This window comes from Balearica regulorum, chromosome 4 (assembly GCF_011004875.1).
Source record: "Balearica regulorum gibbericeps isolate bBalReg1 chromosome 4, bBalReg1.pri, whole genome shotgun sequence".
NCBI classification, from domain to species: domain Eukaryota; kingdom Metazoa; phylum Chordata; class Aves; order Gruiformes; family Gruidae; genus Balearica; species Balearica regulorum.
In genome coordinates, this window is record NC_046187.1 from 66,704,341 (window position 1) to 66,719,979 (window position 15,639).

Consider the following 15,639-nt stretch of genomic DNA (forward strand, 5'->3'; position numbering starts at 1 on the left):
ATGATGATCTAGGAAAAGAAGTATTATTCTTCATAGTGAGAACTTTAAGCCCACATGATTTGAAGAAGGGACATTCCGAAAAAAGTTCATGTGGCCCCAGCATAACTGTGAGGGCTGTAGAAGTGCACCATTGCAACCACACAGTGTAATACAAGAGCATAAAGTTCAAATATGAGGATAATTCCTTCTTTCACCACACCAACCCTATTTGTGAGGTGTCTGTTCCTCAAGATTTTATTCAGCAGTGCTTCGGTGGTCTCTGGAAGATTTCTTCCTCCCACTGTGGAAACAGAGGTGGTTGAAAGCAAGCAGCTCTCTGCTACAGGAGTGCCTGCAAATGGTCTTTCCTGGTCCTCGAGGAAAACAAGAGATAAAAGGGCAGCTAACAAAAGACCTAGATGTTCTCTTACCTAGAACCCAAAGAGCGGTCATAGAAGGTTGCTAAGGAGTAAAGACAAAGTATTTCACAGCTTCCAGGAGTGCCCAAGTCTGGTGGGTTGAAGATTCAAGACTAGAAGACAAGAGTTTTGGCAAGCAAAACATCTTTCCGCACCCTTGTCCTTAAGTTCATCAAGAGCACTGGAAACCCAGACCCAGAATGAATGAGGGAGTGAACAAAGTGATTCGGTGCTTTTACAGGGCTCTGCAGTTCAGCCACCTTTAGGGGATTTCAAAAATTTTACCAGTTTGATTTCATTCTCTTTATTAAAGGTTGTTCCTTGAACAAAGGAACTATGTTCAGTTATGGGGTTACGTTTTCTGAATGCCATCATGGACAAGAACAGTAATATTCCGAGGCTTGGTACAACTGGCTGTGGGGAAATAAGCACTTGCATCCCATCAGCTGCCAGCTGTGACATACACAAGACAGAAATTGGAAAGTCTAAATATGCATCTGAAATGCTGCAAAATCTATAGGACGTATCGAGATTATCTAAGCCTCTTCATATGATGTTCTTCATATCCTCTGTCACTGGAATTATAGGGCTGCAAGTGCTGCCCTAAGTGGCTCCTAAGTGCTGCAATAGGATTTACAATATGCTGTATGATTAAAATAGGGGATTGTGCTAAGGAATTGGTGTGCATTTTCAAAATTATTACACACAGTTGGAAACATAGCTGAAAGCAAGACTGCCTTTATGTAACATATTGCCAGAACTAACTGCTTTGATTTCTTAAGACTAGATGATGATTGTTTGATCATTTTATTAAAAAAAAGAAAAAAAAGGTCTAGGTGTCAAAGAGTTTCCTTATGTCTAAACAAGTGTTATTAACTTCAATTATGGCTGCCAGGTGGAGAACTGTGCAGTTCTTTTACCATGTTTCAAAATATTTCATTTAGACGTTTTGGAAAAACATACATACCTATTCATAACCCCTGTTACTGTTCTGATTTATAGGTTCTGCTCCACTGTAAATCATTCAAAATGAAAAAATTAAATTTTATGGCATCAAACTTATGTGGCATCGTGCCTGAGCAAAGGGCAGAAGGAATGCGATTCTTATACTGCCAATTACTATTGAACTTGATTTTTTTTTTTAACAGATGGCTGAGATACACATAGAGAGAAAGGTATACTTATTCTTTACTTGGACTTTGAATTAAAAACAAAGCACTCTCTTCAATCATTTTTTCTAGTTGTTTATAAAACTTTGACTCCTAAATATTTTAATTTTTTTAATTATACAAATATTTGCATCTGAAACACAGAAAATTTGGGTTTTGGGCCATGCACTTCCATTGCTGTGGATGATTAAATGTATCATTCATTTAATCTGACAGGGTCTCGGAGAACAAAAGGGTCACTGTGTCGGAAGTGGCATAGGGAGAAGTGTGAAATCTTATCATTATAAGTGGAGAAAGAATCTTGAAATATATTAAAAACTTGGCCTGTGTTCTCTAGTGAGGAAGAGATTCTGGATGAGAGGATATGACATTACATTTTAAAAAATTCTATATTCTTTGCTTTACTTATTCGCTAGTACACTTTATCAATGCTAGCAAACATCAGTGACCTGGCATGATTCCTGACTATGAAGTGGTTCTTGGCAGAAGAAATTTCTGCTCCAGTTTCTGAGGGTTTCCTGGAAAGCATGATGACATTATAGCTTTAGATGTAACTTTAACTCGTACAACAATGCAGGAGCTGGTTTTAAACTCTAGTTGAGGTAACTAGTAAAGTCATTCTATGAGCATGCAGCTCAGTACTTGCCAAAGTAGACTTTTCAGATATTCACAGATTTAAAATACCAGAGGACATGTTTTAAAAGGCAGAGATGATGAAGAGTGACCTTAGAAATCTGGAAATGGGTACCTGGTCATATCTCAGATGTCCCTCCTGCCACAAAATCTCTTGTTTTAATGAGGTTCCCCTTGCTTTAGCTGGGAAATCTGTTCATCACCTCATCCTGCACTTCTCAGCCCAGCCAAATCCCTTAAATGTATGGGTCCATCCTTAAGACCTTACAGACACATGAAAATGTGTCAAGACCTTTGAGAGGGGCTGTCTACATTTTCATCACCTCTTGGGCACAGTCTTGGTCATGTAAGAGATGACCAGGGCCCTTGAACACTTCTTTACTGTTGCAAAGTGATTAATAATTATTATTTTAAGGAAACTTTGAGACATACCCAATAGCAGAAGTTATTCTTGACCAGTATAAGGTGTGAAAGGCAGCCCCTAGTGACAGCACTGAACCTCCAAACACCAGTCATCAAATTCTACCCTTTCCATATGGACTGTGGGCATTCTTTCAACTTTGGTGAATATTTTGACTTTAATAAAAAATTATACTGAATCCTGTACAAAAAAAAGTAGTAAAATGCATTGGCAGAAAGGGAAAATGGCTCAGTCATGTCTTTATTTGCCTCTATTAAATTAATACAGTCAAATAAATTGTATCTGAATTTTTTGATATGTTTAGATTATAAGACTGATTTTCTGATAATTTGTAATTCCATGTATTACTTATGTCATATTAATAGAGACATTTGCAGCCTTTTATTTTATAGCATGCATGATTTGATCTCATTTTGATTACATGAAAGTTTCTTTGAAATATCTGTTAAAACCTTATCTATAAAATGAAATTAATATTGAAATATCTGATCTCCATGTTGTAGGTAACAAAAACAATATAAATGTTAACAACATTCCCTTTAAATGCAGAATCAAATATATTAAGTACCTTGGGGTTAAGATTTTAACTTCCTAAGATTTATGGTAAGAATTAAAACATCCTCTCCTGTTACATTTATAAAAATAGAGCTCATTAGATGACGGAAATTTCCTTTATCATTAATAGGTCACATTAATGTGATAAAAATGTCTACACCGTTAATAAATTTTATTCTTATTTTAAGCAGTTACCACATATAGTGTTTACCCTTCAAAACTCTCAATAGCATTTTTATGTCCTCCAATTGAAATAATAGAGAGCAAAGAATAAAAAGAAGCGAATTAATCCTCCCCTGGGAAACAGGAAGATTAGCACTGCCAGATTTTAAGTTGTAGCACTTCTTTGCTGCGCTTAAACATTTTCTTCTCTCTTTCCATGTTTTAAATGGGGAAATGAGTGTATGTGCCAAAGGATCTTGAAATTAAATGCAAAAATTGCCCTTTTGGAAACACCTTTGTGCAAGGGACCTGATACTTCCTTCCGCTCCGCATCACTTTGTTAGCCAGAACAAGCACTTCTGGCAGCTGAAAGAAGAAAGAGTCTTACTTATTTTTGGAGATATTGATTATCATAACAACATAGAAGGGAGGAAAGGCAAAACTGGATGAAACTCAGTGCCCACACAGATTTGACTCCAATAGTGACCACTCACAACCTTCTTCCTCAAAAGTTCTATCTTTCTAAAAACTTGGCCATATTATATTATTTTTATAGATTCCAGGTCTAGTTTTATTTGGAGTAAATGCCAAGCTTCCTACTGGACATAAGCAGAGCAGTCATCAAACTCTGTGTTGACTAGTCAGCAATTCACAAAGTCTAAATCCAGAACATTCATAAATTCAGGGAGAATTTGTTGGTGGTCTGCAGAGAGCAGACTGCTCAATCTGTGTATTTATTTCCGTTTCTAGCTGCTGTTGCATGTGTTCAGTTTATTCACTGTGAAATGAAAATGTTCTGTGGAGTTATAAAGTTATCTGGAAACAAGGGGCCAATGTTATGTAAGATAAGGACTAAGACGACAATAACGAGACCCGTGGTAAGAACTAAAAGTGCTGTGGAAAAACAGCTTTGGTCAGAGCAGTGAATGAAGCAAAGGGATAAAATTGGCATGGCAGAAGACTCAGCGTCCATGAACAGCATGGAGGCAGGATGTGTGAGGAAAGGGGTGATGATGTCTGTGATCTATGGGAGCGAGTGAATTCATCTGTGTATCTGTGGGAGCGTGGGAGCGTGCATGAGGGAGAGAGAAAATAACAGGTGAGGGAATGACTGCATGGCTCATTTTTTTTTCAAAAAGTGAAAATAATCTCAACCTTATTGCAATTAAAAACTGTGAACATAGTTAACAATTAAAACTGACTTTCTATCAAAAAACATTAATCTGGCTGAACTAATATATTTTGGTGGAGAAATGAAACTTTCAGTGAAATTTTGTTTTGAAAAATGCAGAGGAAGTGTTAGATCAGGGAGGTACAACTTCATTTTTTATTTAAAATGTCTCTTCTAGCTTTGAAGGTTATTCTACAATACAAAATTCTGTTTGAAATCTATCAGCAAACTTAACTGCAGTGAATTTTGAAACAAAGGTTTGGTCTGGTCAAATTGGCAGGATTTCATTGATAGGAATTTTTAAAGTTTAGCTTTTCATTATGATTGAAATTTTTTTGAAATGTCAGAATTTCTCATGTAATAGAAATTCAGATATTTTTCATCTTTATAGGTAATACTATTTTGCTACTTCAGTAATAGGTGTATCAGCCACAGAACTGTTGATACACAAAGAAGTGATGGAATTCCCATCTACTCCTGTAGTGTCCCGGGAGTAGAAAATGCTGTAATAAGATCTGTCTCCTGAGCAATTGGAATAAGTGTATGGATGAATGGAGACAAGGTGCAAAACTGGTGTTTAGGTGTGATTATATATATTCATTCATATATAGCTACAGGAAGCTGCATTTAAATTTTACAGTGTCTCTCAACATACCACATCCTTGTTAAAGTGTGAAAATTTTTAGAATTTAGAAGGTGGGAAAGTAGAGTGTTATCAAAGTGGAGAGAGTTTAGCACTGAGCCCCAGCCCATCTGAGGATAAAATGCATCATTGAAATCATTGTCCTTTCTTTCATAATGTGCATGTTACAGTATGTCAAAGCATAGCGTCAACTTTCATTATGTAGTTTGTTTGCTTCATAAATGCCATAATTACTATTACACTTTTGCAGGATGGAGCCTGGAGAAAATCTCTCTCTTGGACATGACTGTGATAGTAGATCATCTTATGGGGGATAATTCTCCTTTCCTGGAAAAGGTAGACTAAGTGGAGGCTTATTACAAGTTGGTGGGTTTTTTTTGTTTTTACCGTAGGGTGTTGTCTAAAGCATTTCTTTTCAAAAGACAATGAATGAGCCTGGATTTCTCCATGCTATGGTGGCAATGTGCTTTTAAAGTGCTAAGGAAAGCATAAGGCAGTAACTTTTTTTTTTTTTTCCTCCTCAGTTTGGAGGATTAAATCATGATATGGGAAGAAGTAGTCTCTCATTAATCACCACCACCTTAAATGTCTAGACTCACAGAAGTCAAAACCAACACAAACTTAGGAGCTAGTTTTGCTGAGTCTTTTATTAAAGCTGGGACACTCAACCCCTAGCCCAGAAAAGGCTCATTGGGCTGTGTCTGGTAGAACCAGTAATTTAAGGATGGTACAGTAATTAAAACAAAAATAAATACTTTCTCAAGGAATAGATGCCTGCTTAGTACTCTGAATTTAACAAGTAAACCATTATCACTGTAGACTATCATTCCCTTTAGCTTTTAGCAAGCTTGAACAGATTATGATCCAGCTTGGTTTCTGTAGTATTCACAAGTTTTGTTATGGCTGTCCTAGCAACAGGCAAGTCTCTGGGCAGCCGAATGCCTGCACACCGAACCCAGCGTCGCTGAGCGTGCTGGCTGGAGTCCTCACGCCGAGGTGCAAACTGGGCACACGACGGGCGCACAACGCACGGGACTCCTGGGTGTGACGTAGGATCTCGCTGTGCCCCGCGGTGTCTGGGGGCGCTTCCCCCTTTGCATTAGGGTGGCCCTGGACAGAGGACAAGTGTCCTCAGACTAGATTTGGAGCTAGATAATTTTCTTTATTGAGAAGCTTTGCTAAGCTACTGCATGAATCTTGAACCAGAGTCAAGTCATGCTCATTTGGATTCTCTATCAGTGGATGTGTGGAGGAAAAGTGTGGGTATGAGACGTCCCAGAGAGCTTGGAGGAATTCTCTCCAACATCATTTGCTCTACTGATGGATTTTGGACGCTAATCTCTGTCTAAACCCTCTCCACAGCTGCTGTTGAGCAACCGCAAGAGAAGTCAGGCAATAGCAGCATGTTTGCAGTGGTTGCAGGTGGGTGGGGAAAGATGTTGATAAGTCAGATTTCACTTTGATGTGCTGATTAATTTTTTTAATTTTCTTTGAGAAGAAAGTGCATAATTTGATCATAATAGACTTTTCATCTCAATAGCGGGAAAATGGGTTTGGAATTAGGAACAAGAATAAGGTTTAACAGAAAAACCTTTCTCACAGGGGAAAATAGACATTTGGGAAAGAACTTGAAATACAGATGGATCAAAATTTTAGAGTGGTCCTTTAATAAAGATGGAAGAATTACCTGCACAAAATAGTAACCATACTCCCAGTCTGCAGCCAGGAAAATGATTAGTTATTATTGAGTTTGGAAGAATAAGAACCTTTGGCACTATAGCAGTGAAAAAATACATTTTAAAATACAAAAGAATACATGGAAAGCATTTTTTTTTATCTAGGGAACTAGAAATAATACACCTGCAAGTATAATGAAAGGCATAATATTGGCACTGCATGGGGCATTGAGCAATTTGTACTGCAGTTATAGGTTCTTTCTTCTATTAATTTGAATTAAAATAAACATTTTTTCCAAATCTTTGTTGTATTTCTAGCTCTCATTTATTGTTCACCAACTCTTTTCCTTTGTGTTTTGTCTTTGCCAGCTCTTTCTGTTTCTCTTATGTTTCTTGTCCATTCTCCTAACTGTTTCCCTGGCTATGCTCCATCTCCTTAGGTTACCTCCAAAAAAAAAAGGAGTGCCTCATGTCCTGAACTACAAAAGCAGTCAAACATGTACCAGAATGTGGTTTGCTTCACTGATGGGTTTTCTTTAAAAACACACTAAGTAGTAAATACTGGCTTGTAAGAGGCTGGGGTGATCTGAGTAGCACAGGGGAGTTCATTAACGTATTTCATGTATTATGTGGTTATGATTTTAAACTCTGAATTAGGAAAAACAATCAAAGACAACAGAAAAAGAGCCTTCCTTCTCCTTTTTGAAATTTGTATTTTGGACTCATTCTCTTGCTCTGAGCCCTTACTTACTGTTGATATTGTAGCTGCAATGATTTGTCTCTTCAGTTTTGACACAGGCTTTGCTTTCTATTTCTAATTCCCTCCAACAGCAAGGAAACTCGTTGCCTCAGTCCCTGAGCCTCGTTACTGACTGAACTCCATCTGAATGATTCCCTGTGTCCACTGCGTTTGCAAGACCCCATGCCTTGCTGGCAAGTTCGCTGCAGCATTGCTACCATACGTACCGTGTGAATGTATCATCTCCCCCATTGGTACTGCTGCAAATTAGCTATACGAAAAAAATTGCCAGTGGTCATCCAGACTGCATCTGCTCTTGGTAACCCTGGGATTGAGCTAGCAAAATGAGAACCCGCTCAGGTCCATCGTGGTATGGGTTGCTAACCCATTGCTGACCCAAGGGTAACAAGTGCCAGTGAAAAACAAAAAGCAATGCCTACATTAGGCAGATGTAAATGTGGGATAACACATAGTTCAGCTGGCTAGACCTCCTCTGAACCTTTAAAGAAAGGGAGTTTGAATTTGAATTGCTTCTTTTCCAGGTGACCCTGTCAGCCATTGGATATGAGAAGGGAGATCAAGCACATAGGTTGTTTTTAAAATGTTTAAAAAATGAAACAAAACCAGACAAACTGTTTTGCTTTACTGAGTATTGCAAAAAAAAAAAAAAAAAAAATCTTGTAGATTGACTTTTTAATAATTGTTACTAATATTCTCCAGTTTGGTCACGAGGCCAAGAAAAAGCACTCTGTAGGTATGAAACCCTCAAGTATGAGATTTACATATTAGAGTCCCCATGTAGCTGACAGCTACACTTCAGGGCTCTGCACGCTGAAAGTACCCTGAGCTGTTGTCCAGTCTGGAGCTGGTGAGGCCGCAGGCTTCTCCCATTTTCTGAAACGTGAGGCTGTGCCGTTAGCAAGTACACTGTCAACAGAGCAGTGACTCCTGGGCAATTGCTTCGTGGGTACGCACCCCATGAGGACAGCCTTAGGTACTTCCTGTCTGGAGCATATGGTACTACTGAGTCAAACCGTGCTTGAGTTTCTAGGTCTGTGGTCACACAGCATAGTTATTTCAGTCAATAGATAGGAAAATGGGATTTTCAGAATGAGAGTCCTACTGTATTAGCCTGGTAAATCCCAATGTTATGATACAAAAGAAAAACAATGTTCTTGTTATTTCTGGAGGTTTAAGGAGATTACTATACCCTGGGATATAATGGTACTTTTCAGCTATTAATGCTTCTAAAACTCATTGAAAGTAGTATTCAAATCCAAGAAAGATTACATTGTATTCTGCATGTATTAAACAACGTTCTGGGGGTAAATTTGAGGATACAAGTTCTTTCATTCTTAATTAAAAAAAAAAAAAAAAAAAGAGTAAAAAGGATTGGGTTAGGAGCTGTATAATATTTACTTGAGTAAATCAAGTGAACAAGAATGAAATGCTGAAGAGAAAATAAAAACATTAATCTCTGTTTTTTGACATAAACCACAAAGTTTAGGCAGCTGCAGGTTAGCAGGAGGAACAGTAGATAGAGAAATTAAATATCCAAAGAATTACATTTATGCCACCATCAGAGACTAAATTAAAAATTGAAAGCAGATTCCTTAAGGGGAAAACAGAGAAACAAGAGCTGGCATAAAAACAAAATCCCAGGGCTATCGACACGGGCTGCATTCTCAGTTGCACTGGCCTGCACAAGTATATGAGGTTCCAGTGTGTCATGTGGAGGATACGGAGAGGAAAATTAGCAAGTCATTAAGGAAATGACTGGTGAGCAGTTCATGATATACTGCCAACATCAGCTTATTTGCATTGCTGAAGGTTGAAACAGGATGCTACCTGCAGCCTACATGGAGGGAAAGGGTTCTGCGCTAATTATTAATCCATTTATACCTGTAGGCTGCAGTGTTGCTCTGACTATCATTGTTAGTGGAAAATGGTGAAAAAAGAAGGAGATAAAACATATATATGACAACAAATGACAATTAAAGGTAAATTAGATTTGTGTTCCATTAAAATAGGAGAAAGATTAGAAATAGCTGTAGTTATTGCTCACCAGATAGCCTTAGCAGGAGACTGAGAAATCAGTGTCTAGAAGGCTGACTTTAACTGCCTTGTTTCGGTATAGTTGTTTTGTGGTGGTTTCTTTGCTTTCCTTTCGAGGTCAAAGCAAAACTGTTACAAGATAGTCTCAATCAGAAAGCTGTGCACAGAGCACTATGTGGCCAAATATGGGAAGAATTGGTAGGCAATGTGTGAAGGCAGATGCTGGAGCTGGAAATAGTGAAAATACTTCTGATTATTTTTTAAGATGTGAATGCTTTTCTTCTGCAATAACAAAGTGAAGAGCTTGACCTCCCTATTGTGGGTGCTACTGCAAGGTATCTAGAGTGACTGTAAGATTTGAATAACTGATTTTTTTTTTTTTCCAGTGCCTGGTGTATTGTTTAAAACTTTGCTCCTGTACTTCTCATCCCAGCACATTCTCTGCAAATTGTTTATTTTTATGCAGCTTAACTCCCTGAGTGACTTGTAAAACAAAAAGACGACCACTGTGGAGTCTGACATTGGCAGAGAAGGTTCATGAGTGGAGTTTAACATCTACCAATTGCCTCTCTTCTGCAGACAGCTTATGTGTTCCTCCTCCACCTGGGAATTAATTATAGCTGTTTCTCACATAAGGGTATCTGTGACCTTTTGCTCAGTGAATACACTCATGAGGGCATCTGTGCTGATCAATAGTTAGTTAAGTACTTTGAAATGTTTTGGTCTGAAAGACACTATATAAATAAATGTAGCATATCCTTCTTCATATATCTCACAATATTTGTTCTAGGATTTGATTTGTGGAAGGTGCAGTGCATTCTCTTGCAGGGTTGGATTTTTCAACCTGGAGCACCAATATCTAGACGCAGATGAGGATTTACTGGAAATGTTAGGTACTTAGGAGAAAATTCTATCTAATAGAACATTTGTTCATGCCAGAAATTTGTCCCACTCAGTTTTATGCATAGTACTTGTAATGATGGCATCTTTTTTAAATTTTTGGTTCATGACTCTTCCACTTTTTAAACAGAGACAGTGGTTGGGCTATCTTCAGGATCTAGGACACCCCAAGTTCTGCAGCAACTCCACAAATGTTCCCTCACTTAAAAAATAACTGTTACCCAAGTGGCCTTTTGATCCCTTATTTCAGCTTGCTAGAGGCCATTTTTTGCAGAATCATTTTGTGATCTCTGTCACCGGTCCCTGCAGGGCTGTAAGTCTCTTATGATTGTTTCACCGTGCCAGCTCCTTTTTCTGCAGCCAGTCAAACTGGCTATAGCATTTCTTTTCCTGGAGTTAGCATACTTCTGCACCCATATAGCTGTTTCCCTTGTGTCCTATTGAGTCTTTTCTATTAACTCTGTCTTAGAATTTTAATGTTCAAGCCTGTTTCCTGATTTAGGTAAGTCTCAGTTAACCAATTATATCATATTTCTCCTTACACACATGTGGTACAATTTCAGGTCTTTGTTTCATATTGCTTTTAGGTCTGCCTAGACTTCTCCTATGTGAGATATGATTGCTCCTCTCCTGTTCCTGCAAATTTTTCCTGACCAGTTTTGTTAGCAGCATCTTCATTATCTGAGTTCTTCTGGCCTGTGGAAAGAGCAGAGGGATCCTCTCAACAAATGTCCCTGTAAGATGCTGTGCTCACTGGCCAGAGGGAACCATAAAAAGCAATTGAATGTTTGAATCCATCCAGATGTCTCTGTGAGTTAGCAGCTTGCACAGTCAAAAGGGTTACTGGCCAACATGTAGCCATACTTAACAGGAAAAAAAGTGTTTTAAAAGGGCCTATGGGAAACCAGTCCAAATTACTTACATGAGGTTCTACTTTTAGGCCACCAAGGAAATGGGAGTGTGTCTAGTTCAACTCTGGGGTTCATGGGCACAAAAATTATTCCCATAGGGCTGAGAGTCCAAAAAATGGGCTCGGTCAGTCACACCTGCTGCCACATTGCTCTGTAATCCCTGGGGTGGAGCGGGGAATGACTGCGTGGCACCAGGCTATTTGAATTTTACACCCACCTTTACCACACATTTTCTGCATGATTGGTGGCCTCCTGAGAATGTGTCTCTGTGGCTAAAGGAAAAAAGTGTACTGCCAAAGAAAACATAAATATAATTATGCCCTGAGTTAGTATGAATACCTGAGAAAGACATGGAGAACCTTCTGCCCTTGCAAAGTTCTCATATATTTGGGGGATTTTACCCATTGTTTTGTTCACAGGTCAACACAGCTGTAAGTTTCTTTTCTCATTAATTCCACTAAAAACATTCACTGGAGAGGAGCATTAAGTGTTTTCTCCTTTCCCTGAGAAAACGGTGCCAGGATGCTAAACGGAGCTGTGGCAGCTGTGCTTGCTCCCTGTATCATCCCTGCTGTGCTGCTCTGGCCCAGGAGGTGGGCAAAGCTCCAGGCGGTTTCCCTCCAGGAAGGGCTGACATTCATGACAGCGGGATCTTCTTTCATCTATTATGAAAAATGACAAGGCAATAACCAAAACTGCACCAAGAACGTCTTCAAATTCCACTACAGCCTCTTTGCCTGAGTTTCTGAAATCACCCAGGAACAGTTCAGCTGCTTTGGCCAAAGCTTTTCGGCTTGATGAGCACCCTTGGTTGACCAGTTTGTGATGCTTTGAAGCAGCCTGATCTTATTTTCAAAAACTGCATAGGGTTTGTTAGAGTCCTTTAGAATATCTAATATTACGTATTTTAATTTTCTGCGATCATTCTGTATGGATAAACTTTCCATTTTTTATGCTTATCAATTATAATTGGATGTTGGCAGGCACGTGCTTTACCAACATGGTTAAACTCATATAACATTTTTTCAAATGTACTGTGGAATTGTGGAAACTGCAAATGCAGCTCATTGTGCTCCATTAGAGAGAGAAGAATTTCACAGCTAAGCATTTTTGCACTTGCTTAGTGAGGAAAGCTGTAGGTGTTGAAATTCTTTAGAGAAAATCCAGGTACACAATCGTTATTAAAGTGCCTAACAGTATCAATCTCTGTTTTAATTGCTGTTATTCAAGGTAGTTTTCAAACTGCCTTTCAATGCCAGAGATATTGACAAATGGAAGTAATATTATTTAAGGTCACAACTTCTGTCAGAATGAATTCCATATGTCATTAGCTCAGGATTCATTTATGTCAGAGGACGGGTCTTATCCTGCAAGTCTTGTATACCAAGTATAAATTTATTTCAGGTCAGAATTTTTGGTGGCCGAGTGACATGAATACCAAAACGTAAAGAGTTAATAATACACAATCTCAAAATTAACACTATGATCAGTAAGGGTTAAAGCATCTTTTCCTGGTTTCTGTCCTAATGTTTTACTTCAGCCTATAGTAGCCATAGGTAACACTCTAAATAAATCACATTAACAGGTTCCCCAAAAGCGGTCAAATTACACGATTACTTAAGAAAACCCCTGGGTCCATGTGCGCATTATGTGCTGTATCAATGCAAAAAGACAGCAAGCAAGACTAGAAAAGCTATACTTTTTATTTTGCCAATGAATCTGTTGCACTTTGCAATGTTTAAGTGGGCTTATACAACATAAACATTTGGGACATTTAACATATCAAGCTCAAATAAAAATGACACGCAGATCGTTCACTTCTGAAGCTGCCTTGTGTTCAGTTATTGGAACACTCCATCCCTGTGGTTTCCGAAATATTATAAGTATATATTCCAGATTAAACTTTCTATTTTCCTCAAGGTAGTGTTGCTTTTCAGCCCTCAATGGCTTGGTTTTTGCCTAAAGAATCAGGTCCTATCAGCAAAATCAAAGGCGATTACACAGCTCAGTAGCCATTTAGGATTTCTGTGGCTCAATTAAGCATGTATAGCATGCCACAGCCACTGAGACTCTGTTTATTCAGTGAAAGTGCTCTGTAATTTATTTAAAATAATCCATCTTTAACAAATAAAGAGGCCATTGACTGGCCATCGCTGCAGGCATCCATTTAAATGCTGCCTTCTTGATGGTCTGTTTTGCTGGTTTAAGTTAAATACCTGACAAAAGTGATTCAGTTTTTTGGAAATAAGATTTGTATGCATGATGTTTATTTTCTTTTACACCAGTAATCAGTTAGAACTTCTTTTTAACAGATTGACCATTAAAAATGATTAATGCTATTCACTCTGATAATAACAGATTGTGACTGCCAGCTCTGTGTGTGTGAGTGTGTGTGTGTGTGTGAGTGTGTGTTTAAAACTGCTCAGGAATTGTGTCTTTATGACACTTTGCTAATCATGTTAGACCTATTACTGAATACATATATTGAAAATTAGATTAGATGACTACAGCCAGTGACAAAAACTCTTTTCTTTCCCAACGTGCAGCTTTTTTTTTTTTTTTTCTTTTCCCACTTGACTATTTCAGAAATGAGTCATTCATCTAAGCAACACCAGCAAGCTGCCATAAAGACTTGCCAGTACTAGTGGATCTTCTCTGAGCATCAAAAGATTGCAGTATAAGTTCCTGGTAAGTACCGTTACTTGTTGCACTGGAACATGACCAAGTCAGAAGAAGCTTTTTCTCTGTAACGAGAAACAGCCATTAAAAACCGTCTTGGGAATAGGGCAAAGTATAGTGCTAAATTTCCAGTGGAAAGGCAATAGAGAAGGCTATTGGTTAAAGGACTGCTTCTTAGGGTTAAGGATAAATAAAACTCTGGTAGCCACAATGGCACCTCCTGTCCAGCAGCCACACAGTATAGCTGTGTCTTGTCCTCTTTTCAGACTTAAAAAAGAAAAACAACCCACCAAGAACAACGTCAACCTTAGAGGAGGTGAAACTAAGCTGTTTGTATTATTGAATAATGGCTTTTTAATGGTAGTTAAACAGAATTATGGACAACACTCAATATTTCTTTATGTAAGCATCTAAAGAGAATATGTCACGTGTTCACAGAAGAATTTCAAAGTCAGAGCAGCACATGTGCTTTATTGCATTAAGTTTATTCTCACACTATTTATTCTTTTTGCTTTTCTTACAGAAGCCTTGCTAATAGTTCATTTGTACATGCTTAGATGAGAATAATTTTTCAATGCATATTGTTTGAAGAATGGTTAATTCTATTTTAAACAGGAAGATTTATTCCAGAGCCCTGGAGATTGTAACACATTTATAGTCATTTAGGTTGTCATGTTTTCACATGGAGCTCTGTGATACCTACAGATGAAGAATGCAGCTAGCTTCATTCACCATTTCAGTTACACAGGACAATCTAGTTAGTATCTGCACATCTGGAAATGTGACAAAGAAATAGAGATCTCATCTATCATGTGACATTACTACATATACTAATTTGCCCTTAATTTTAATAGTTAATCACAGGCATAGGACTGGAGTAATGGAAGAACAGTGAAAACTACCCTATAACTTTGGAGATGACCTAAGTCAAGGTTGAAAATGCGCTTATAAGGAGTTCTAATTTATCTTTAGTTCAGTTTTTTGTCATGTCTTCTAAAATGGTTTTTGCTGGACTTTGCCAATCCTGATATTCAGGCACTATCTTATGTTCAACACACAGTGGCGGAAATGATCATGTTTTAAGACTTTAGATCAACCAGCAACACCACAAGCCAAAACACTAGCTCCTCAGTTAGACTCATGACAGTACTGATGATCATGATTAAGTTGTAGCTGTACAGATAAAATTGAGGCAGCAGGATCTTGTTGTCACTAGGGCTAGAATGGTAGAGGAAAAAAATCACATATTCTAAGTCTAAGTGTTTTGTGATAATGTTTTTCCTACCACATTTGGGGATTGTCACTTTTCTATTATAATTGCTGGATGACGGTATTGAGTTAGGTTCAGGATGTTTAGGACAGACCTCCACTCACTTTGGGAGCTTCCAGGTGCAACTGGAATATGTAGCTGCCTCCAGAATTAGAAGAAAGCTGAGCCTGCTCAGTTGCAATTCAGGATTTAGGAACTGGATTCTTGCTTCGTGTAGACTACTCTTTGATCTCAAAGGCCACTGGCATGGAAATGTT